At 37.5% G+C, this 24,550-nt stretch overlaps 1 protein-coding gene across 6 annotated transcripts in view; it reads right to left on the bottom strand.

The window, feature by feature from the left end:
• Positions 1-24,550, bottom strand: part of stat5a (signal transducer and activator of transcription 5a) — an 82,558-nt gene that overhangs the window by 30,311 nt on the left and 27,697 nt on the right. For 5 of the 6 annotated variants that reach the window (XR_013799090.1, XM_079624021.1, XM_079624022.1 and 2 more), the window contains exon 2: positions 6,344-6,408. The exons of the other annotated variant lie outside the window; for it this stretch is intronic. The gene's annotated coding sequence lies outside the window, so the exon portion shown is untranslated. The remainder of the gene's footprint in view (positions 1-6,343; positions 6,409-24,550) is intronic. 6 annotated transcript variants of the gene reach the window in all.

Genomic DNA, 24,550 nt, shown 5'->3' with positions numbered 1-24,550 from the left:
CACATATTTTAGCATTTAGATCGTCATCCTGTAGCACTAACCTAAGGGATAGCAATAGATTATGGCAAAGATTTAACCCTTTAGAGCATGACAGAATTTTTTTTCTTTGTACAATGACATCGTTCACACGGATCCGAGAAAATTACTAAAAACTCTGTATTATGCATGCCAGGGCAGTAGTTGGCGGTCACTTTGTAAAGAAAGACTATGCGCCTGCGTACATAAGCATTCCTATACAGAGCACTTGCGGCAAACGGGCTATAGACTGAACAGTAAAATGCATGCATGACATCACCGTTTTCAAAGATTCACGTTTTTTTTTGTTTACACGGAGACGATAACAGTATTGCTTTCAAAAACGACTTTGAAACCCGTTTTCAAAAGTTTGTGTTTTCAAAATTACGAATTAAATTACAATTCCGACATCTTTGATCATCGAGTCACATAACGCAGCGTCTCACATTTGCACACAGAATGTGCACCGCACATGTAGTCCTAGGCCAGAGCTTTGTGACTATAAGGGTCAAACAAGGTTTTCAGTGCAGCTGTGAACATCATACATAATACATCTGATGAGGCCATTTTACACAAAGATGCTCTTCTTCCAGACTTCTCATCTGCATTTACCTACAGTACCTAGTTCCCTTGAGGCTAAAGCATAGATCAAGCTGTGATTCCATCACATTGTGAATTCTGGACTTTCTCTCCTGCTGAGAGCAGCATGTTAAAACAACAGAAACTACCGTCTCAAACTTGTTTGTTTCTACTGGGGCTCCTCAAGGAACTGCGATCCTCCCAGTGCTATTGTCCATAAGTATACACATAACACGAGGGATTCAAATAAGAACTTTTAAATTGTAGATGATACAGCTCTGGTAGACATATCCTGAACATCTGAGGCCAGTTGCATGAAACTGGTTTTATTTCCTACCCAAGTTCCATCGTTAACTGCGAAATTTAATACAGATGTATACAATACAACACAGTTGGCTAACGTTGCTTTTGGGAAACTGCCAGGCAAGTTTGAGATTAGTTTGAGCAAACTTTTTCGGGCCCAAGAAGGTGAATTGTTTTTAGCTGGCTGACGGCTAACCTTCTCAAACTCTGACATGTATCTGATGCAATATATAGTCACTCACCCCTCATATATCTCGCCCCATATTAAAGCAGTTTAGTGAAAATCTTTTGCTGCTATTTATTTTATTTACATTATATGAATTCTAATTACGTATAATTCATATAATATATATATATATATATATATATATATATATATATATATATATATATATATATATATATAGTCAATCAATATTAAATCTTGCATTTAAATTAATATAAATATAATCTTTAATATATAAAGTTTTTAATCTGATTAAGTTTACGTGTATTCTTTTTTTTTTTTTTTTTTTTTAGAATTGTTTTTATTATGCAAGTACAAAGAAAACAGAGAGACAATGCAATAAACAACCTGGTTTTCCAGCCAATTCCATTCAAATATTAACCAGTACTAAACAATAACCTCCATATAAGGAATTGTAAGGAAAAAAAAAATCAAAGATAACGTCAGTAAACTATGGATTGCCGCAAGGATCTGTATTAGGCCCTCTGCTATTCTCAATTCATATGCTGCCACTTGGTAATATTATAAGAAAACATGGAATAAGTTTCCACTGTCATGCTGATGACACTCAATTATATATTTCATCACGACCAGATGATAACACTAAATTATCTAAAATGACAGAGTGTGTTAAAGATATAAAATATTGGATGACGTGTAATTTTCTTCGATTAAATTCAGATAAAACGGAGGTATTACTGATTGGTCCAAAAAACTGCCCACAAAACCTCTTACAATACAACCTTAATCTAGAAGGATGTGCTGTTACTTTATCCTCTACAGTAAAAGACCTGGGTGTTATACTAGACCGCAACTTGTCTTTTGAAAATCATATTTCAAATGTCACAAGAACAGCCTTTTTCCACCTTAGAAACATTGCTAAGCTACGTAACATGCTCTGTTTCTGATGCAGAAAAGTTAGTTCATGCATTCATGACCTCGAGACTAGATTACTGTAATGCTCTATTAGCTGGTTGTCCTGCATCCTCCGTAAACAAGCTACAGTTAGTCCAAAATGCAGCCGCTAGAGTTCTTACTAGGTCAAGAAAATATGATCATATAACATTTCCCATCTGCCTTTTTTGTTGTTATCTCGGGACGCCTGTCCCGAGATAACTCAAATAGAGTTCGTCAGCTCCAGTTATGTATCCAGCCTCTCATGGAGACTTCAGATGCCCCAACGCCTGTGATGAGACGACTCGACGCCTGTGAAGAGACGACCCAACGCCGGCGATATGTTATGCCCTAAATTTATGATTAACTAACTGTATTTTTGTTTGTACATTTTTGAAATGCATTTTCTGTAAAGCTGCTTTGAAACAATATGTATTGTGAAAAGCGCTATACAAATAAACTTGAATTGAATTGAATTGAATATAACTATACAATAGGGGAGAAAGAGAAAAAAACAAAAACAAAATAAATTTAACACAATGCACACTCCCCTTCATTGTATACATACATCTCTCTTTGAGTTTACGTGTATTCTTCTGAGCTCTTTGTGAATCTGTATAAATTATTATTTAAATTCAGTTGATACATGCATTTATTTTTTCATTAAGCTGCCTTCTCAAACTCTCGCTGCAGCAGCAGTGTTTATACATTTATAAATTCTTGATATTTATAGAAGTGAATTGCACCAGCTCTCTCGCGAAAAGTGAATCAAACTGATGTCAGAGATAGTCTTATTATTAGGAGATACGAGGGTCCGTGACTCTACGATTGGAGAAAGCATTACTTGGATCACGTGTGCATTGATAACCAATCACATTACAGCCTTGATGTCATTAAATTTCATTCAGAGTTTTGCGACAGTCAATCACTCTTTGCGGACACCATAGAAGAGCCGTAAACTGAATCCTACCTGTCATGCAATTGTCTGTGACTTCTCTTATAAAACAGCATTTTTTTTTCGTAAACTCTATGTAATGTAAACTCTAAAAATAGATCAATCCAAAAGTAATGTTTAAAAGCAAACATGTTTAAGATTAGCCGATGGGCTATCGATTCATTTAATGATAGGCTGTTTCCTCAATCCTCACAAAAGCGGTTTATTCAGCGCATTGAAGTCCATAAAAAATGAAGTCCAAAAAAAAAAAAGGCCTCTGGTCTCCTTCCCTGCGTACGGCAGCAAGAGTTACTGTATGCTTTTTTTGCTAACCGTGCAGGCTTGTCTACAAGTTGCTTTACTGACTCCTCTCCATGTTCCATGTGATTGGCTGTTTGCTGCACGTGACATACTTTCAGCTACACACGCTCTAGAGTTAATCACAAACTCTGGGTCAAACCCGGAGTTGACAGGTAACGATAAACCGAGCGTTGTGAGCCCACTGAACCTGATCGAAAACAGGTGGGATCTGTATGGTTTGATCAACATTAAACCTACTCTGAAACTCAGATAGAGTGCAGACAGAAAGTGTGGTAAGGTACAGTATAGAGTTCTGGATAAGCAGTGGCAACCAAAATTACATTTTATTGACCTCTCTGTATCTATTTCTGCAGAATCATACTTGGCAGCTCTGCCTACAGTAAAATCTCATTGGTTGAAAGTCCCACGACAAATAGCTGTATATTAAACATCAAACCTATTCTGATTGTCTGCAACTGTTGCATCTCATGGTTTCATGTCCATCGTGGACAGACAAATTGCTTTCCACTGTAAATTCTGGTCAGGGACTAACCAAACTAACAGTGTTAGTAAACATACATAGAGGTAAATTTCAATATCTGTAAATCTATAATATGAACAATGTCTACAGCATTATTTAGGTCTATTTAGGGATCAACACTTCAGGTCAGTAGGTTCAAAAAGTAAACTAGCAAAAAATATGAGGAAAAACAACAACAACAACAACAACAACAACAAAAAACATTATTTGTGTTGCTTAAACAGAGTGAAAACTTTTAATAAATCATTAATAGTAAAAGTTAGGCTGTGTATGAAGCACTGTGGCCTTCCTTGGCCTCAGGACCTTTATGACCTCTTAGTTGTTGAGGAGGCTAAGAAAATAAAAATACACAAACAGTACACTTCTCAAATACCTTGAACCTCCACCTTCAGGGAAGAGGTAGATAATTCCTCCTCTCAGTAAAAACAAATTACAAAGGCATTATTTCATTCCCGTAGCTGTAAGCCTTTAAATAGGGACAATGCCTGACTCTGTGAGGGGATGTGCACCATGGGGGAGGGAACTGAGTGCATATTGTCAGTCCCTGTTTTACTATGATTTGTCTAGTATTTGTCTTATGGGTTAGGCTATAATATGTGCCAAAAGCCAATGTGCAATAAATGGTATTGTATTTTATCATAACATTTTACAGACATATCTGGAATTTTTATTTGATCGAAATTTTGGTAACACTTTATTTTGAACTCTAATGAAAGTGCAACGTTAATTTTAGTCAACAGAATGTGTTAAATGTGCAGTATGTATTATATTCAACCAGCGGTTCAAATGGGTACTGCAGTCCAAATTCAAAATATTGGAAAGGGTCGTTTCCCCGCCACCTCCTCCTCGGGCTCAACGCTCACGCGGGTTTCTACGTAGTTTCACACGGGTTGCGCAATGGAAGGCGATGAGCACTTACACTTGTAAGATTGATCCGTATTTTAATATGCCTCTGGACATAGAGCTTTTCAGATGGATGCCAAGGCTTTTTAGGTCAGGTAGAATCTGCAATCTCTGACCTAGTTTGTTTGTTGACTTCCGTGACTACAATACACTGTGTTTTCCGCCAGCTGGCAACCCGCGGTGTCGAAATACTATTGGGTAAACTGACAGTGGGCGAGATCCCACAGACCAACACAAAAGCAGACATTCCGTCACGGAACTTATATTTCAAGTAAGGGATAGTGTACATCCAGTCGGTTGTTCTCTCAAAATAAACCCAGACAGGGTGATGAGGATGCTACGTCAAGCTGGATGTACATTATCCCGCTTAGTACACGGCTACTTGCCACATAAGTAAATAACTAGACACAAAATATTGATCGGAGTTGAAATATTTTCTTAGGTCTTTAAACGCAAAGCTTCTGCGGAGAGAGCAGTTGCAAGTTAAAACTAGATGGAGATTTAAGAGATACGGTTTACAGTCATACAGCTTATTACATCGCATTTCACAGTATAAATAATTATGGAGATAAGAGATATTAATTTCAGATTAAACTGTTTTAAAATTGTACCTGTTTGTATCTTACAATCCAACAGTGTACAAAACAATAGTCACAAAATGGCAGCATCTGCATTTGTATGAAACAAGAGAGAGTGAGTCCACAATACTGGGTGGCATGATTAAATAACTGTAAACAAAATATTGATTAGAGTTTTAATAATTTATTAGCTCACCAAACGCAAAACTTCCACGAAGGAAAAATGTTCCCAGCAATGTATAGCACTGCTGAGTTCAGTGCCCTGGATGAGCCTGTGTTATCTGTTTTGATTGGTCGTAATCTGCGAATAACATACCGCTTAAATGCAGGCGCGATTGACCAATCAGAATCAAGTATTCCACAGAGCAGTGTAATAAAGTAACTGGCTGTAGCATTGTTTTTCGGATAAAACGTAGACTGTGAACCTATACTGTTTCCTAAATATATGCAAATGTATTATGCTATTTTATGGTTCAAAAATTTACATACAGCACCTTTAAAAGGACCATCAAAATAAAGACGCTAGATTTTTTCCACAAAGGGCATTGACAATTTTCTACTTTTCATTTACCTGATTTATAATATAATAATATATAATATATTGGAATCTGTTTTAGTCTATTGTTTTATCTATGGATGCATCTATTTGGGCATTTTTGGACGATAATGATATAGTGATACCAGTTTAATTTAGTTTAGTTTAGTTTATTTTAGTTTAATTTAGTTTAGTTTTAAACATGGCCATCATGGTACTCTTATTAGTGCCATATTGAGATAATTGTTTATTAAAAAAGGCAGTTTGTTCCTGAATCACAATAACGTGTAGATGAAATCTGATTGTCTGTTATAGCTGTTAAAAAAAGTACCTTAGCTTTTGATGTAATGTCTCATTCCCTCATATCAGGGAAATGAGGTTACGTTTATTAACCGGAGACGTTTTCTACTAATCTCCATCATTCCATCATTATAAAAGCAATAACAAACAATAACAAACAACTCACATTGCAGTTAAAATCACATCAGAATAAAAAAGACAATCATTCACACACACATGCAGACATTAATTTTACCTCTTATCTCAAGCTCTCTGTTACCATCTAAGAACAGGAACTTTTGGAGAGGAAACCTGGAAAACCTGCGTGGTAGAGAGACAGAAAGAGAGAAGGAGAGAACTGTATAAGCATTTTTGCCTTAGCTTGTACAATTTTGAGAGAAAAAAAGAAAAAAAACGTTGAGAAAAAGAAGTACACATTTATGTATGAAGAAGTACACAATGCTCCTTTTTAAACTAGGCTATTTAATTAAACAGAGATATACACACTGAACACGCCTTTTCAAACCTGTATGAACACAAAGGAAGATATTTTGAAGAATGTTTGCAACCAAACAGTTGATGGTCCTCATCGACTTCCATAGTTATCAACATTCTTCAAAATATCTTCCTTTGTGTTCAGCAGAAGAAAGAAACTCATACAGGATTTGAATAACTTAAGTAAATGATGACATAATTAAACATTTTGGGTGACTATCCCTTTAAGGTCTGACAAAACTGTTACTTCATCTCAGTCTGTTGTTCTTTCCTCAGAGGGAGAGGGAGAGGGAGAGGGAGGGAGAGAGAGAGAGAGAGAGAGAGAGAGAGAGAGAGAGAGAGAGAGAGAGAGAGATATGTCTGTTGACAGTTGAAAGGTTAAATGTGAAGCATTAAATCTTGATCTGGGTGCATTCACAAACGATGGAGGGGAAAACCACATTCTCTGGACAGAGAAAAATCAACTGATTGGATAACTAAACATATGCAAAATGAACACTCATATTAGAAGCAAAATGTGATTATTTTCTACAAAAAAAATAAAAAAATAAAAAAAATAACAGCAGTGGTGCATTCTGGAATGATCCCTGAAAATCGCCTGATTTTCTGCCATGAACTAAGAAATCAAAAATATGACCAGCTTATGTCAGTTTTGGCTGTGTATTTTGTCTGCACTGCACATGATGAGAGCAGGGTTCAAAACTTGCCAAGCACCAATATTAAATAAAGTTGCTCACCAATTGGCTGATCATTTTGTTTGAAACAGCATTGGTGTAAATCACATTGTAAGAATGAGAGTCAACCCTCTTATGCAAGAGACTAGCTTGATTCAAATGAAACAGTCTGCTGAAAAAAACCCACATGTGCCTTGGCTTCTAACAACTTCCTCCTCTAGGATGCCTTGAGTCATTTTTCCCCTCTAGAATTCCATGTGGCTAAAAAACATGGGACATTCCTCGCATTCAAAATGAAAAAGGAATAAATTCACAATGCGTCTTCTTCACGTTTTTGTGCAATTTCACTGACAGATGGAGCTGTCACCAGCTTGTTTACGATGCTGCAAGTCAAGTGACCCGCACAATGACATGCGCGGTTTGTCACTCAATGAGATTTGTGTGCATTTTATCTACAACATTTGGTCACAATTCACTTGCATTCTATGGAAAAGATCAGCCAAAACACTCCTATCTATATATAACTCCATTTCCTTTTAGCCCAGAAAAAAAAAAATGTTTTGATCAACAGCTATCGACAACTCCGTCGACAATTATCACTTTCGACACAAGCGTGAAACCCAAAGGTACACATTCTTGCCCATTTTCAACACAACTGACTTTAGAAAGCCAGCCAGGATTAGACCCCATAGGGAGGATTATGTAATCTCACAGAGAAATTCTCTCTTGACAGAGGCCATGGTAAGATAAGAGGAAATCCATGTAGAAAACCATGCGCGACAGATGTTAATGAGGCGAGGAGGGGAAATTTGTGCGTGATCTGATGTGATAGCGCCGAGAGAGGAAGACGAACATAAACATTTAAGTGAGTGCTTGTGAGGAGGAACAGATAAGCAGGGAAGAGAATACAAACACTGCTTTAGATGGCAAAGAGGCATTTGAATGCAGTTTCATGCTGCATGCAGGGGTGACAAGTTTATACAGCGTGAACTGTCACACACATCAACACAAACACACTCATCTGACACTTTGCAGGCAGCTGGAACTGGGCCGAGGGCTACTTTCTTAAGGAGGCAATGTTCAAACGGGCACAAACACCATCTGTGTTTTTATTGCATTTATTGACGGCCGCACAAAGACAACCCTGAAGCTGTCGCGCCACTCACACTGCACAAATACTTTCAAGCTGATATCCAAAAGAGCATTCCTCGCTCTTTCACACTCTTCCATCCCTCCAGCTAAAAAGGCGAATATGATGAAGCAACACCAAATGAATCCCCCACCATTTCCACACTGACTATCACTCGCTTTCTCTACACTGAGGATGAATAAAAGCATATTTATGGCTGAGGATGTCGCAGACCCGACAGCAGAGAGGGACTGGTGCCAGCTGACCTTATACAACAACATAATATAATATCACACACACACGCACACGCACACACGCACACACGCACACACGCACACACGCACACACGCGCACACACACACACACACACACACAGTTTTTCATTTCTATCCTTGTGGGGACATTCCATAGGCGTGATGGTTTTTATACTGTACAAACTGTATATTCTATCCCCTTACACTGCCCCTATCCCTAAACCTACCCATCACAGGAGACATTCTGCATTTTTACATTTTCAAAAATATATAATTTAGTATGTTTATTAACCCATTCCCCTCATGGGGACCGCTGGCTGGTCCCCACAATGGAGGTGATCTCAGGTTTTACTATCCTTGTGGGGACATTCGGTTCCCACAATGCATAATAAACCAAGCCACACACACACACACACACACACACACACACACACACACACGCACACACACACCTTGCTTTCTTGGAATAAACAAGCAATTTTCCCTCTCGATTGACAGAACTTAGACTCATGGTGCAAAGAATAAAAGAAGAGTGAATCAATAAAAGAGTACTTTTCTCTTAAGATAAATAATTCAGCTGTTATGTACTCATTTCTGAGGCCGTATGATGTACTTTCTTCCATAGACCAACAAAGACGATCTTTTCCATACAATGGAAGAGAAAAGTGACAAGCAGCTATAGCATCAAAACAGACAAAAAAGCTAAATAAATAAAAACTTTAAAGTAGTCTATTCGACTTGTGCACCATTTTCTGAAGTAATTTTATCGCTTTGTGTGAGGTACTGTCGTTATGTTCTGTTATGGTCATGTTTGTTCATTGTCTGCTAGTTTGACCCAGTTTTCCTGTGTGTTTGATTTAGTCATTCATTGTATTCACCTGTTGCCCATCCATTATCTCATTAGTTCAGTTCTTTGTCTCTTGTCTATGTTTGATGGTTGTTATTTTGCCTGTCTTTATCTTCATATTACTCATTGAGGATTATTAATGAAAGACTTACATCTTTGTCGTAGTGTAGTCTATAGTCTATAGTGTAGTGTAGTCTAGTCTATACAACCAGTCTGTGATGGGAACATACTCAAATTAAACGTACTGAAAATTCATGCATATTCGCTTAATTTCAATAGTGCAGTTTGATTATGAATATGGGAGATGTGATTAAAGGTGAATAATTACTTACATTTTTGACTACGTTAAATACAGCATAGCAGTCAAATAAGCTACTGGTTATGGTAATTTTTGTCATTTATGGAGATTGACAGCCCGTCTCACCATTCACTTTATATATTATGAAAAACCGCAGAGTGAACTGCAAACTTTAGCATTGCACGGAAGAAAGAATGCCATACAAGTTAGAACGGCACGAGGGTAAATGATGAAAGAATTTCATTTTTTGGTGAACCAACTTTTGGAGTCAGGTGAGTAGTTTGTTCATAAAAATCTACTTGCCACATATAAAAACAAACCATCCGGGACAACAGAGCACTGTAATAAACATGGACATGACACAGTAGGCCTACAATTAATTCAGCACCCAAGTTCCACTCTGATAAGTAAGGGATAACTCCGAATTACGTCAGGCGGTTCTTTGTCTCCACGTCGTGGATAATCCATTATACCATGGTCATTTGCCAGCATTGACAACTTAAAGCTGTTATTGATGTTTATTTGACTGATGTTTATAGTGATTCAGAATATAATGTAGTGATTCAGTAGAAAAGCTATGTTGCTACTAAAAGTTCCGGGCAGTGTTGATACGTTTCTGCTGTGCTCCTGAATGTTTCTGTGTGTGCGCAGCGCAATCTCTGCTCTCTGTGTGTGAGTGACTTCTGTTGTGTGTGCGCTTCAATGAAAACTGCACATTAATATAGAACGTGATTAAACTCACTTGGAACTACCTGTGCATTGAACAGTTTTATTGTACACATTCCAGCCAATCAGAATCGAGTATTCACACAGACCATGGTATAAATGTAATATGAATTACAGTGTGTTGTTTGACTTCACCCTAAGGCAAGACAAGTTTATTTATATAGCACATTTCATACACAATAGTAATTCACAGTGCTTTACATAGAAATTAAAATAATCAAAAGAAATAAGAATAATTAAAACGGTTTACAAACAATCAATCAAAAGTGGTACGCTACTTGAACTACTGAATCTAGAGAAGCATTATGAGAATAAGCAAACGAACTGAAAGCCTCAGTCTCACAGCCCTCCATTACAAGAAGTCAGGTTGTCAGGAAGGAAGATGACCATAGAAACAAAACAATATACATAAATGTCCTCAAGCACTTGCTATTTCTCTGACTTCATGCAGACGTCTTCCACATTAAACATGTCAAAGTGTCAGGACTCAGGAGAGATGAGAAAAAAAGGAGAACAAAGCAGTAAAACAAGATTGTTATGTTGAAATCATTAGAAAGTACAGGTGAAATTCAAAAAATTAGAATATGGTGCAAAAGTTAATTTATTTCAGTAATTCAACTTAAAAGGAGAAACTAATATATTATATAGACTCAATACATGCAAAGTGAGATATTTCAAGCTTTTATTTGTGATCATTTTGATGATTATGACTTACAGCTTATGAAAACCCCAAATTCAAAATTAGAATATTGTGAAAATGTTTTCATAAGCTGTAAGCCAGAATCATCAAAAATATCACAAATAAAAGCTTGAAATATCTCACTTTGCATGTAGAGTCTATATAATATATTATTTTCACCCCTTTTAAGTTGAATTACTGAAATAAATGAACTTTTGCACCATATTCAAATTTTCAGTTTCACCTGTAGGCTAAATTTCACAACCAGGCAAATTTTTGAGCTGAAATAATTTATTGAGTCCCTGTAGAAGACATGGAGACAGTTTATTTACAGATTACAATTTAAAAAACTCTTCGGAACAGAATCCGTGTCTGTTTGTGTGTTTGGTATCATTAGTCTAAATCCTTATTAAAAGGTCAGTCTATCTGAGCGAGCACAGGCAGTGACTCATGCCTGTGTGTGAGCTGATGAATTTGTGTGTGTGTGTGTGTGTTTGCATACCATCTGCCATTGCATATCTGATCAAGTTAGACAAACCCTCCAGAGAGGCCCTCATGACATCTATAAATACCTTGGTCTCTAAAATACCCTAAAACAATATAAAACCAAGACTATTTCCAAGACTGAAAAGAAAAAGTCAGAAAATCATAATCAACAAACAGGAATTATTATGTCACGCATCTAATGCAGATTAATCTGTGAGAAGATAATGCGAGCATCAAACTTCCTGTGCAGGTAACAATAGCAGCCGATTCAACCGCTGCAATCGCCACGCCTACCACTAACCTCCGGTTGCCATGGCGATGAAGCACTTGTGAAAGGTGCATTAGGCCTGGAGGCTATCAGCCGGTTGCACTTACTCACCAAGAAAACAACACACACACCCACAAGAAAATATGAACACTTAACAGGCTGTTTGTTTCTGTTTGGATGAGCACGAAAAAAGACATCATGTTTGAATGAATCCACTCTGATTACCTGCATCATATGTCCATTAGCACAACGAATGGAATCGGCTTTTCACATTTTTAAGAGGATGGATGGATGGATGGATGGATGGATGGATGGATGGATGGATGGATGGATGGATGGATGGATGGATGGATGGATGGATGGATGGATGGATGGATGGATGGATGGATGGATGGATGGATGGATGGATGGATGGATGGATGGATGGATGGATGGATGGATGGATGGATGGATGGATGGATGGATGGATGGATGGATGGATGGAACATGGAATTCCGAAGGTGAAGTGTTTAAACTCACTGATCCTTACACCAGACAGACAGACACACACACACAATATATCGTACACAGTATGAATAGCTTGAAGTGTTCTGTGAAGTGGATACAATAATTAAAGCATTAAAGCACAGGAGGAACACAAAGCAACAGATTAATTCACTCTTTTACTGAATCCCACGAACACATAACATAAGGCCAAAATGGGGAAACTCGCTATTAGTCTATTTTCTCTAAATGATCAATGATTAATGACTATATAGCTAAGCAATATTATTCAGAGCATATGTTGACTTATTGATTCCACTGCGCTGTTCCCCAGTTCATCTGTAATGCTTTAAAAGGAACACTCCACTTTTTTGGAAATAGGCTCATTTTCCAACTCCCCAGTTAAACAGTTGAGTTTTATCCATTCAGGATAAATGGATAAATTTTATCCATTTATCTTTTGGGATTTTTAATCCATTCAGTTTTCTAATCCATTCAGCCGATCTCCGGGTCTGGCGGTAGCACTTTTAGCATAGCTTAGCATAGATCATTGAATCGTAGACCGTTAGCATCTCTCTCAAAAAACCAGCAGGCGCAATGATATTACAAACTTTGTGCCGGTCACGTTAGAAGTTACCGAGCTGGGGACTATTTTCAGGTACTGCATAATATCATTGCGCCTGCTGGTACAGCAGCACAGTTCCTTGATTATTACGCAGGAATGAGAGTAGTTCCTAGTCATATTGGCCTAGAAAATCACAACTTTTAATTTCTGTCAGTCTTAGTACACGATGTAACTACAGAAGAGTCAAGTTTTAAATAGGAAAAATATCTAAACTCTTTGGTAATTTTTTTGAGAGAGATGCTAAAGGTCTAATCAGATTCAATGATCTATGCTAAGCTATGCTAAAAGTGCTACCGCCAGACCCGGAGATCGGCTGAATGGATTCAAAAACGGTAAAATTCAACTGTTTAACTCTATGGGAGTTGGAAAATGAGCCTATTTCCAAGAAAGTGGAGTGTTCCTTTAAAGAGAATGTGTACAATAATATGCACGGCTCTCTTGGGCCCTATTAAGACCAAGGCCAACGTGACTTTAATAGGGATGTTCATTGATTTAATTAGTCAAGTGAATGGATTGTTTTCTTGGGACTAGGTGGACAGCAACATCACAGCGCTTGAAACTGGGTGGATACAAATATGTGTCATATATTCTCTCGTTGCCTGTTTCAAATTATATCACCATTAATAAACACAAACAACCAGACCTCGCATACTAATCCCAGCAACAGCAAAATGAACGACAAAAAACTATGTTTTGCACATTACTAAACTAAATACAGATTTAAATATTTCCATTTTTAAAAAGCTGCTGAAATATGATATATATATATGTGTGTGTATAATTTCAGAAACTACTAAGAGTGCACTAAACACAGCAAAGAGAAGAAGCATTCGCCTGAGGAGGATGTAACCATAGAAACGGTAGGCAACTATAGCACTTTCTGTTAGGATCAATTAAATTAATTCAACAAAACATAAGTACAGTCATTATTTAAAGCTTTGCCATTTAAAATACAAAAAATCTATCAAAAACATTTAGTTCTTAGTTTAGAATGTCTTGAGCAATCTGCTCAAGACATAGCAAAAAAGCAATCTGAAGGTTAGTTAGCTAGTGAAAGTCACTAAATAATTCACACACTTACTAATACTTTGACTAAAAATAATTTATAATAATAAAATAATATATATAAACATAAAATTATTTTTTTATTCTTAAATTTCCCATTACTCAATAATTGTGATTATTTTCAAAGCATTTTTTTATTTTTAAATTGCTGATATGTTTTGGCATCAAGTCAAGGATTTAATTTAATTCTGTAAATTCAGAAAATGTCAATGAATGTGGCCAAGCAACTTGGACTTTGAGAGCAAGCTGTTGTCTGACTGATAGGAAGGGCCTCAGCCAAATGAGCAGCATACCAGTGACATTTATGAGACCCATCATACTGTTTATTGGGATGCTGAGGCTGACTGTGCCAAAAGCTTTGCAACTTCAGTACTTTATAGCCTAATTATCTTCATTTGCTCTAAATTTAAAGTGCCCAAATAATTTTTTATTTATTTTTTTAGATATATTACTAGTTCTTCCAACGTTTCAGCATCGGACTCGCGCTCAGATTGATAAGGTGAAATCGACTCCATTGTTACTGTCTTTACAGTGTGTAGGCCTACAATCACTGAGGATTTAGGAAGCCTCCGGAGCAGAAGTTAATTTATTTTATGGTAATGGGAGGTTAGTTTCCGACACGTGTGGTAAGAGGTAGATCAATCACAACAGTGGTCTAACCAATCAGAGCAGAGTATGCTCTCGAAAAGGAGGGATTTAGAGAGACGGAATTATTGGATGAGTCGTTTGAGAATCATTTTTGTGGTGATGTGATGTGATGTTTTTTGACCTTGTAATGTAATGTAAACCTATTGTTGGATACCTTCAAAACAAAATTAGGAGCCTTTAAAATAGCATAATAGGGCTATTAAACTTTGAAAGTGTTCTGCGAGAACAGCGACAGATGCTTAGCAAGACTGGTATGTGGAGTGTCTCTGTGCATTTGTGTCTGTCTGTCTATTAACAGGTCCTTTGTGAAGCTTATTTTAAACCTCACACAGTTTTTAAATGCACAACATCTGATCATGTTTCTGTTAGAGTCTAGAATACGTGTGTGAAAGGGGAAAGTATATATGTATATGGTACAGTAAATGTCTCTATCTGCATGTTTGTGTGTTACAGTATGTGATTTCCATTTAACTTCCGTTGAACTAGATCAGTCTGTACTGTAGGTGGAGCAACCAGTTAGTAAAGTATCTTACATGCATGCAAGACAAACAGCTGAATTGAACTATGGACAGATGGTCCAGTTCTGTTCCATGGAAAATACAGCTGTCCTGCACACATTTCTACATGCACACTTTTAACAAAGGTGCACATAACCATCTAAAAGCCCAATTTTCCCTGAATGATAAAAATTCAAGTTCAGTGCACTTTCCAAAAGAACATACAAAGACAGACTGGGGAAGGTAGTAGCGAATGAATGTTAAAAATAGAGCAGAGAGCTCAAGAATGAAGAAAGAAAGTGAAATGGAAATTGCGCTGTCTGGACATGCAGGTGTGTAACGCTGAACGCTGGTGGAAGGAGAGCTGTTAATACGAAATGATCAATAAGTAACTTCATAACTACTGGTTGCCATAGAAAACGCTTAAGTTTAAAGCGTGCCGGAGACACGGTCAGAAAGAGAAACTGGCATACACACACACATATTGTGTTTTTATGTTTTATGTTTTTTATACTGTACAAACTGTATATTCTATCCCCATAAAAAAAATGTAAAACACAATTTTTTAAAAACAGTTATTCTGTATGATTTATAAGCTTGTTTGACTTATATAAGACGTTTTTCTCATGGGGAACAAAACATTTAAAAACTTAGCGATATTACTAAGCTTGTGGGGGCATTTGGTCCTCACAATGTAGGGTTTTACACACACACACGCACGCACACACGCACGCACGCACGCACGCACCTTTAACATTGGCCACTTTCATTTTTCAGGGCTTGATTTTTATTAAAACTAACAGATATCATCATTTATTTTTCCTACTTTTTAAGCAACTTTACCCAGAATTTTTATCTTAAATTCTGAAGAGCCTTTAAAAGATATGAATTACATTACAACTGTCATAGAGTTGTGCCATTATTTGCACCAAAATTAGCAATTTAAATAATTTAATAGTTTTATCAAAAGTTCAGCATCTGTCAGTCACTACAACGTTATGTCGACTGACTAATGGGGTCTCATTTGGGAGCCCCAATCACCTCTGAGTTTTAGAAAAAAACAACAATGGAATTGGTGAGTGGAATTTGCATACCGAGCCACTCCCCCGTACATATGGGCATACAAGATGGCAGCAAGCATCTGCACTCATTCAGAAGTGCAGTGAAATTTCCCTGGGTGCTTCAGCGCAAAGAGCAGATTTCCCTAAAAGAGCAAGGTCGGCCAGCATATTTTTAAAGATGCCTTTCCGTGCGTGTGTTTCCGGATGCGGTCATTTCCAGTCTTCATCTGACGGCCACTATCACTGTCACACATGCCTGGGCTGAGACGGCGTTCGAGGATGGTTCCTTCTTGCGGCGGACCCAGCGTGTCATTTGGTGCTCCAGGTGAGTATCAGATGTCGATAGCTCCATTAATGGGCTATTATTTATCCTCTGCAGAAGAAGATGAAGCTTCGGGCATGGTAGCTCAGACTTGAGTTGGATGCAGAGTTGACGGCCAGGCCAAAGCACTCAAAGAAATGCACAAGGGTAGTTCTGAGCCAGGGTTGATGCTGGAACTATGCACTGCGACTGACAAAAGTCAAGCACAGGGCCCTCGGCCAGATGATGTCCACTCTGGTGGTCCAGGAATGTAATCTCTGGCTGAACCTTGCTGAGATGCAGGAGGCCGACAAAGTACGCTTTCTTGACACCACCGCCTCGCAAGATGGCCTCTTTGGCAACACTGTCAAAGACTTTGGCCAACAGTTCTCGGCAGTCCAGAAGCAGCCTAAGGCGATCAAGCGCATCCTGCCCCAGCATGACACCTCTGTCACCAGGTCACCGCGGGCTGGCCCCCAGTCTGCTCGTTGCCCCGGCTCGTTGCCGGGGGCTGGAGCAGATTCTACATCTGCTCCAGCGGAACAAGAGACAACACCCCGACCGCCCCGTCGAGCTTACCACAGGATGGTGACGCAGCCCGTCCCTCAGGCCACTAAACCCTCCAAACGTCCATTCATCGATGCGGCTCTGATACTACAGGCAGCCCAGAGATGTGCAAAGCTGCTCTCAACCAGGAGGTGGAAACTGCTCCTTCCCCCGGAGGAGGGCTGGGTGTAGAATATTTGCTTTTTTTCTTTAAACTGTTCCAAAATTACCCATATTTTCAATAAAAGAGCAGTTTCTTCAATCTCTGGGCCATACAGGGCGTGGTCAGGCAGTGAGTGATACTATTTTCCCTCGTTCCCAGCCTCTCCTTCCACATTTGCCACGAGCCAAGAAGTGACGTTTCGAGGACATGTTGCCTCCTCATGCATCTCTGACCATCCCTTCGCGGGACCCTTGGAGCCAGTTATACCTGTACTGCCTGTACTTTCCCGATGGAGAGACTGGAGACGTTATGCCCCCCCTGCTACAAGCCTGAACCACCGCTGAATGGCCCGGGGCCCTCATCTCGGCTCCTCAGCATAAACCTGAATGAGTGTGGATGCGTGCTCATCCACTCATTTGGTCAGTTGATCAGTTGCTATTGTGTTCTGGGCGGTTGCTATGTTTGCTTACTGGCTTAAGTCAAAAGAGAACACACCTGTTTTTAAATATATGTATACTTTCATTTATTCAGAAAAGCTGTATTAAACTGATAAAAAAAAAATAGTAAAGATTTTAACATTGCTACAAAAGATCTATTTCAAATAAATGCTGTTCTTTTGAATCCTGAAAAGATGTATATCAGTTTCCGTAAAAACATTAAGCAGCACAACTGTTTTCAACATTAATAATAATAAATGTTTCCTGAGCAACAAATCATCACATTAGAATGATTTCTGAAGGATCACGTGACACTGAAGACTGGAGTAATGATGCTGAAAATTCAGCATATAAAAAATTTCTAATAATAATAATAATAATAATAATTCACAATAATTTATTTATATGTATATATAAGATTTTTTTTACTGATAAATACAGTCTTGGTGAGCATTAGATACTTCTTTTAACAACATTAACAAATCTTACCAACAACAAACCTTTGAACTGTAATTTAAGTTTAATAATTATAGATTGTTTGTTTCCAATTATGCTAAATAATAATAGTGACGCTTACATTTCATTTCAGGACTGTCACACGCACGTCAAAAGCCTATTTTACCCTAGTAACCCAGAAGTTGTCAAGATACATCAGGCATAACACTATTACATCAGTATGAAATGGAAGGTGCTTGTAAAACATTAGCAATTTTTGAAAACTATTTTCATTCACTCAAATATGGGTAACAAACGTTTGAGTTTGATGAGTTCCAGCATAATGAGGGAGAGCACAGGTTCAGGCAACTCATCAGTGTACCTACATTTCCAATAAAAGCTTCTAACAGCTTCTAACAGCTTGTAACTTGATGCTTGCAGAAGGAGGTACATTGCTTGTAAAGCAAAGGTGTAAGTGTGGCTGGCATGCTAACAAATTGCAGGTTCAAGGCTCAGAGCAGGTCAGTGCTATAGTGCTGTGAACCACATGTCATCTGCTGATGACTGCTAGCATCTGTGACCGTTGCCGCTGTAAGAAGAGTAGTCAAGAAGAGGTCAATCTAAAAAAGAGAAGCAAGTTCCTAGATGTACACCAGCTAATGCTGTAAAAGGATCAATATAGCATGCTCTGGCAATCACTTGAACTGATTATAAGCTAAAGGAACATTCAGTAGTACAGTACAACTGATACTTCTCTATTAGTAACTTGTTTTGAGGTTATTATAGGCCCTATACATATAAATAATGATATAGCCATCAGCATGCTTGAATAGTGACAACATTTTGAACCAAAAAAAAAGCTAAAAAGTAGAAGGAAACTGGAAAACATATGCATAAAATTCTGGCCAAAATATATTTCAAAATCATAGTTAATATACCATAACCAGCATGGTTTGAATTTTTTTTTAAATTAAAAGTATATTTGATTCAAACCTTCAAATGGCCAAATACTTTATAGGGCAAGAAAATGCATTTCCAATCTTAAAGTACAAATTGGGTTTGGAATATAACATATACTGTAAAAAGGTCCATAAAAGTAATAAATACTTATTAAAAATATATTTATATAATGTGTTGCATACAGGAAAATCAGGACCGCTTTTTATAGTAGTGTACTTTTTAGAGTACAGTCTGTACTATTACAAGTGCACTGCTATAAAAGTGCACAACTCAAAGTGTACAGTGGTTGCTGATAGACTAATACAGTTATATAAAGTCGGACTAAAAAGATAATCAAGTTAGTTGTTAGAAAGTTAATTGAGCTACATAGTACAGTATGTGAACTTTCAGGTCATTTGAAATTTTGTAAAGCAGCAATTACAATCATAATTTCCCTCATTTATAGGTTGCTTTAGATGGCATCAGCCCAATATAATAAATGTAATTTAACAATTCCATTACAAAAAGGACATATTTTGATTAGACACATTCTCAACAGTGTATTATTAGTAAGGGCTTTAGGCAGCACACAATTTCACAACACAGTATGGAATTTTCTTGGTCACTATGAGCCAGCTATGAAATTAATTATGTGATTCTGGGTTAACTCCTAGTTTCAACCTAAATATAAGATGGGAGTGTAAGGCAGAAGGGAGCAGGGAGTGGAAAGTTATGCGCGTTATGCACCGAAACAGGATGCACTCGGCCGAAGGCCGAAAACCGAAACCAAAACCGAAAATAAATTTGAAAAAATTATTATTACTTTCTTCTCTTTTTTTTCAATGATTGTATTATTATTAGAGTTTTAAATTACATAAAATAATTTTACTGAATCTGAATTTAAAAAAATACAAGCCAATAAAACAACCACACTTTTATTTAAAATAACACAAAAATTTGACAGAAAATAGCCCTATATTAAATTTATATTAAATATAAATATATCAATATTATTCTTCATTCAGTTCTATGCAACAGACTCATATTGAACCGATTTATTTTTTGACTGATTATCAAAATAAAGTAGGCTATAGTACTTATACATAATGACCTTATACTTTATAGTCTTCATATAATATTAAAGCTATTAGGCTATTTTCAGAGCATGTATGTGAACAGATCAGTGAACAAGAGTGTAGTGTCATTTTACCAGCCTTGCACAGAACGGCTATACCATGTTACAGCACAGTAGGGCTATTGCAAACCGTGGCAAACAGAACTACTACACAGAAATTTCATGTCGGCACGCTATTAGAGCAGACTTTTCTGTTGAGCGTGATCGGTACATGAGTGGAGAGTTTGGGCCATGATGGACAGAGCAGAGGGCGCAGCGCACACACGGAGCGGAACATTGAGCAGAGTGCGCACACACATATGGGAAAGTGCAGCGCACACACGAGAGCGCAGCGCACACACGAAGCGGAAAAGCGGAGCTGCTCGTGAAGTTACTAAACATGCTGTGCGAGTGTGAAACCTGATCGCCGAACACAGCGGCATATTTTCGGCCTTTTTTTCTCTTTCGCCAAAAACAATAATTTTCGGCACTGAAATTTCGGTGCATCCCTACTGCACGTGATATAGTACTGACTACTGTATGTGCAAATTAAAGAACACAGACGCAACCGGATCATTTACATAATGACCAAGGCAATCTATGAAGAGCTGCGCAAATTACTGACTTAAAGACATGCTTTTTTGGGCGTTAAATAATGGTGCAAATACAAGTAAATTGACTAGCCGAAACCTTAGTAAACCACCTTGCATGATTCATTTAAATACTCGCCTCCCATAGATTTTGCATCTGAAAGGGAATCTCCTGAATGCATATGCAATAAGGTCAGCCACAAAAATTACCACGCCTTTTTAGAGCAAATTTTTCACTGTGTTCTATCCATTTAGTAAGTCACTGCTTGAGTCCTGGCCTGGTCAGAGAGGAACATTATTATATAATACACTACATGCTTTTGCAAACCCTTGTTGTATTCACACATCCAACTTAAAAACACATGACAAAGAGTCAAAGCTGTGTGTAAGTGTAATCTTTTAAGATTTTAAAATACTTGCTCCTGTCCTAGTTATATATGCAGAGACAATAAGTAAGCCATTTGTAGGCTGATTTCCAGAACAGCTGTAAGTAAACATGACAAAACATTTCTCTGTTGTTTGACCAGCCCAGCCCAGCAACATCGCTCAACCAATGGCGTGAGATCGTGGGGCGGGACTATCTGTTTGTTTAACAAATGGCAGATGGGGTGTGTTTGAAAAAAACCTATTTGAAAACTGTCGTTATTTTTGCAATTTCATTTTTGGGCACAGAAAAATACACTTCCATTTTAAATCATTACTGGTTGAAACTGTAAAATGACACAAAAGCATTTAATAATAGGAAATGCCAAAATCCTTCCTTCTCGGTCTTTAAACAAGCCTAAGTAGAAAGACACCTTGCAGCAAAATCAACTGACAGAAAGTCCCAGGGAAAAATCCTGACCGGTTTAACATGAGGCCATGTATCAAGCTACTGCCTTGAAGCAGGGAGCGCCTGCCACCATATGCGAAATCATCAAATTCCAGCCGCACTTTAATCCAGCCAGACCAAGACCCAATCCATTAGGTCTGTCACCCAGTAAATCACCCAGAATGCAACAACACTGACTGATGATAGTCTAGAGAATCCACAGATACAGCAGGCTAAAACTTAGACTGCATGCTGTGCATCCTTTACCATAGAGTATAAAAAACTGGACTTATTTAATTGAGGAATCTTTTATGAATATAAATATTATAAAATGTAACGCTATTGACACCAAGTAGAACTGCAATAAACCGAATGTGTCATTATTCACTTAACTGAAGAAGAAAAAAGAAAAGAAAAAAAAAACTTCACTCACTATAGCGTTCACCCAGAATGAAAAGTAAGGTGCAGTTACAGGAATATTGGCCATCCATCTCTTTCATTACTCAGATTTGTTGATCATTTTCTGCAACTGTTAATATTTGTGGAAGTACCAACTGAATATTGGCTAATGATTCCATGATAATTTATCATGTACTGTATAGATTATTGCACTTCCCATTCAAATTGAACCTGGCTTAGTTTCTTACAATAAATCCTGTCTGTGGTATTACAATGTTTGGTAAGTTGTGTAAAACTTTGTCATTCTGTGATGTTAGTTCCAGTATTATTTTTTTCTACAGGCTACAGTTGTGCCAGAAGCTGTGATGAAATAGACCATCTACCGCTGTTAATCTTGGCATTATATTATCTAATGCTGTCCAACAAAGACTGACCACTTTTGACTGACAAAAGTTATGAAAAAACTTTCTTTTATGAGATCAGTTCCCTTAAAATATCAAATGAATGCTGAAAACGAAAATATTTAAACACAAAAATCCCATTGAAAACTTGTGAATGTCAAGTTTGTGAATGTCCTCGTAAATTCCTCAAATGATACTGAGAAGGTCAAAGCTATGAGTTGTTGTGACACAGAAATGTGAGCGCTTTACAACCACACATCACCATTCAATGGCATACCGAGTCATCTTCTGCTGTTTGTGGGAAGTGATTTCGGTAATCCACAAACTAATTGCTGAAGTTTCAGGAATCCATTAGTGTTATAGTAGGGAGACAGAATTTGGAAATCATGACCACATTTATGACAAAATGGTCATGCAGTCACCAGACCCAACCATCAAGAATCCATCACCAGAAACCCAGACAATGAACATTAAAAGCTCTTTTCACCAGGTGCAATGCTGGAGTTTGACTCTTCACTAGAACTTACACCAGATAGTTTAAAGCAAACTTTTTAGACCTTAGACCCTGGTTACATTATTCACATAACAAAAATCAAAAACAAAAAAAACACCATTTCGCTCAGACAAAGTCAAAGTGAGCCAATACTGAACACACATTTTTCATAACATCTGGTTACTGTTTAGTCAGAAAAACAGTATCAGAGGGGGACTGAGTATCAGTGCAGCTTGCCAAACAAGTACAACAGTTGCCCAATTTCCTTTGGGCAACAGTCATTATGCAAATGATCCTGTATTTCCCAATAACTTGAGATTTACAACTTTTCAATGTGCAAAGATCAGAATATATTGTTACTTTAGGCCAGGGTCTTGGGTTTTGGTTTATCTTCTGTTGAGGGACATTACGTTTGGTCTTGGAGGTGATGTTCTTCTGATCTATTTGTAAAGCACTAAGTCTTACTCTGCCCTGTTTAAAAAAAATTGGCAAATCAAATGAATTCATAAGCATTTAAGTGATATTTTCTAAGCTCTGCATCACTATTAGTCCTGCACATAAAATGTACTGTACTTGGCAAGAATGATACCTCAAAACAGTTTGTTTAGGAGAGGTGCACTAATACTATCAGGTTTTTACCTTGGTCAACACTAAAAATAAACATTATTTTAATCACACAACAACCACCGCGTTTTACAAGCAATCAGTCAGAAACGAGTGGGACAAATGCGAACAAATTGCAAAAGCCAATATATGCACAATAGAGCAATTTGAAAGCAGTTTCTTTAACACGATTTGAGCATTATAGCAGCATATTATTGTTGTCATATTATTAACACTTAATCTTAACAGATAGACTCTTTTAGAGAGTTTCAAACTTTACTGATTCAAGTAGATCAAAGCTGTACTTTTATGCTAACATTACATCCAAATAGCAGCCCGGCCCGAAGATGTTACTAAGATGGCCAATCGAACTGAATTGCCTTGCCTTCATGGAACTTTGGTTTTGGTTTCCCAAAATGTCAAAATCGAGTTGTCATGGAGGTCATGATACCTTATTTACCTTTTCAGAGAATCACTATTGCAAGAGATGACCACATGCATCTTATTCAAGAAAATGAGCGACTACAAGCATTCCTTAAACTATGATTATTGTAACAGAGAAAATCTGTAATGATATTTGTTCCTAACAAAATTCCTAACAGCCATAACAAAAATCTGTCCTGAGTGAGCATGTCAAAGAGATTATGCATTCTCAAAACTACTTGCGCAACAGAATCAATTCTTATTTTCACATGACACTGCTCACTGAATATAAAAAATGTTTTTTTTTGTGGGAACAGAGTTGTGTTGCTCACTGATCTGAATGAATGTTAAGCACAGACGGGCTAGAGACAAGCAAAAGTGCTAAACAGACAGGAGCATGAGCAAACAAAGTTTACACTTCGTTTGATAGAGTATGCAGTCTGTCCACTGCAATAGACTCTTATAGTGATGGAACACTGAATGATTGACAGTAAAACAACACAGAGGTCACACAACAGGAACATAAGGTTATGTTTCAGTCTTCTTTTTTCCCTTAAGTGAGATGAATGAGAG

This window comes from Phoxinus phoxinus (genome assembly GCF_949152265.1).
Source record: "Phoxinus phoxinus genome assembly, chromosome: 1".
In the NCBI taxonomy this organism is placed as follows: domain Eukaryota; kingdom Metazoa; phylum Chordata; class Actinopteri; order Cypriniformes; family Leuciscidae; genus Phoxinus; species Phoxinus phoxinus.
The sequence above is the reverse complement of the archived record's forward strand: the minus strand, read 5'-3'. Positions and strand labels throughout refer to the sequence as shown.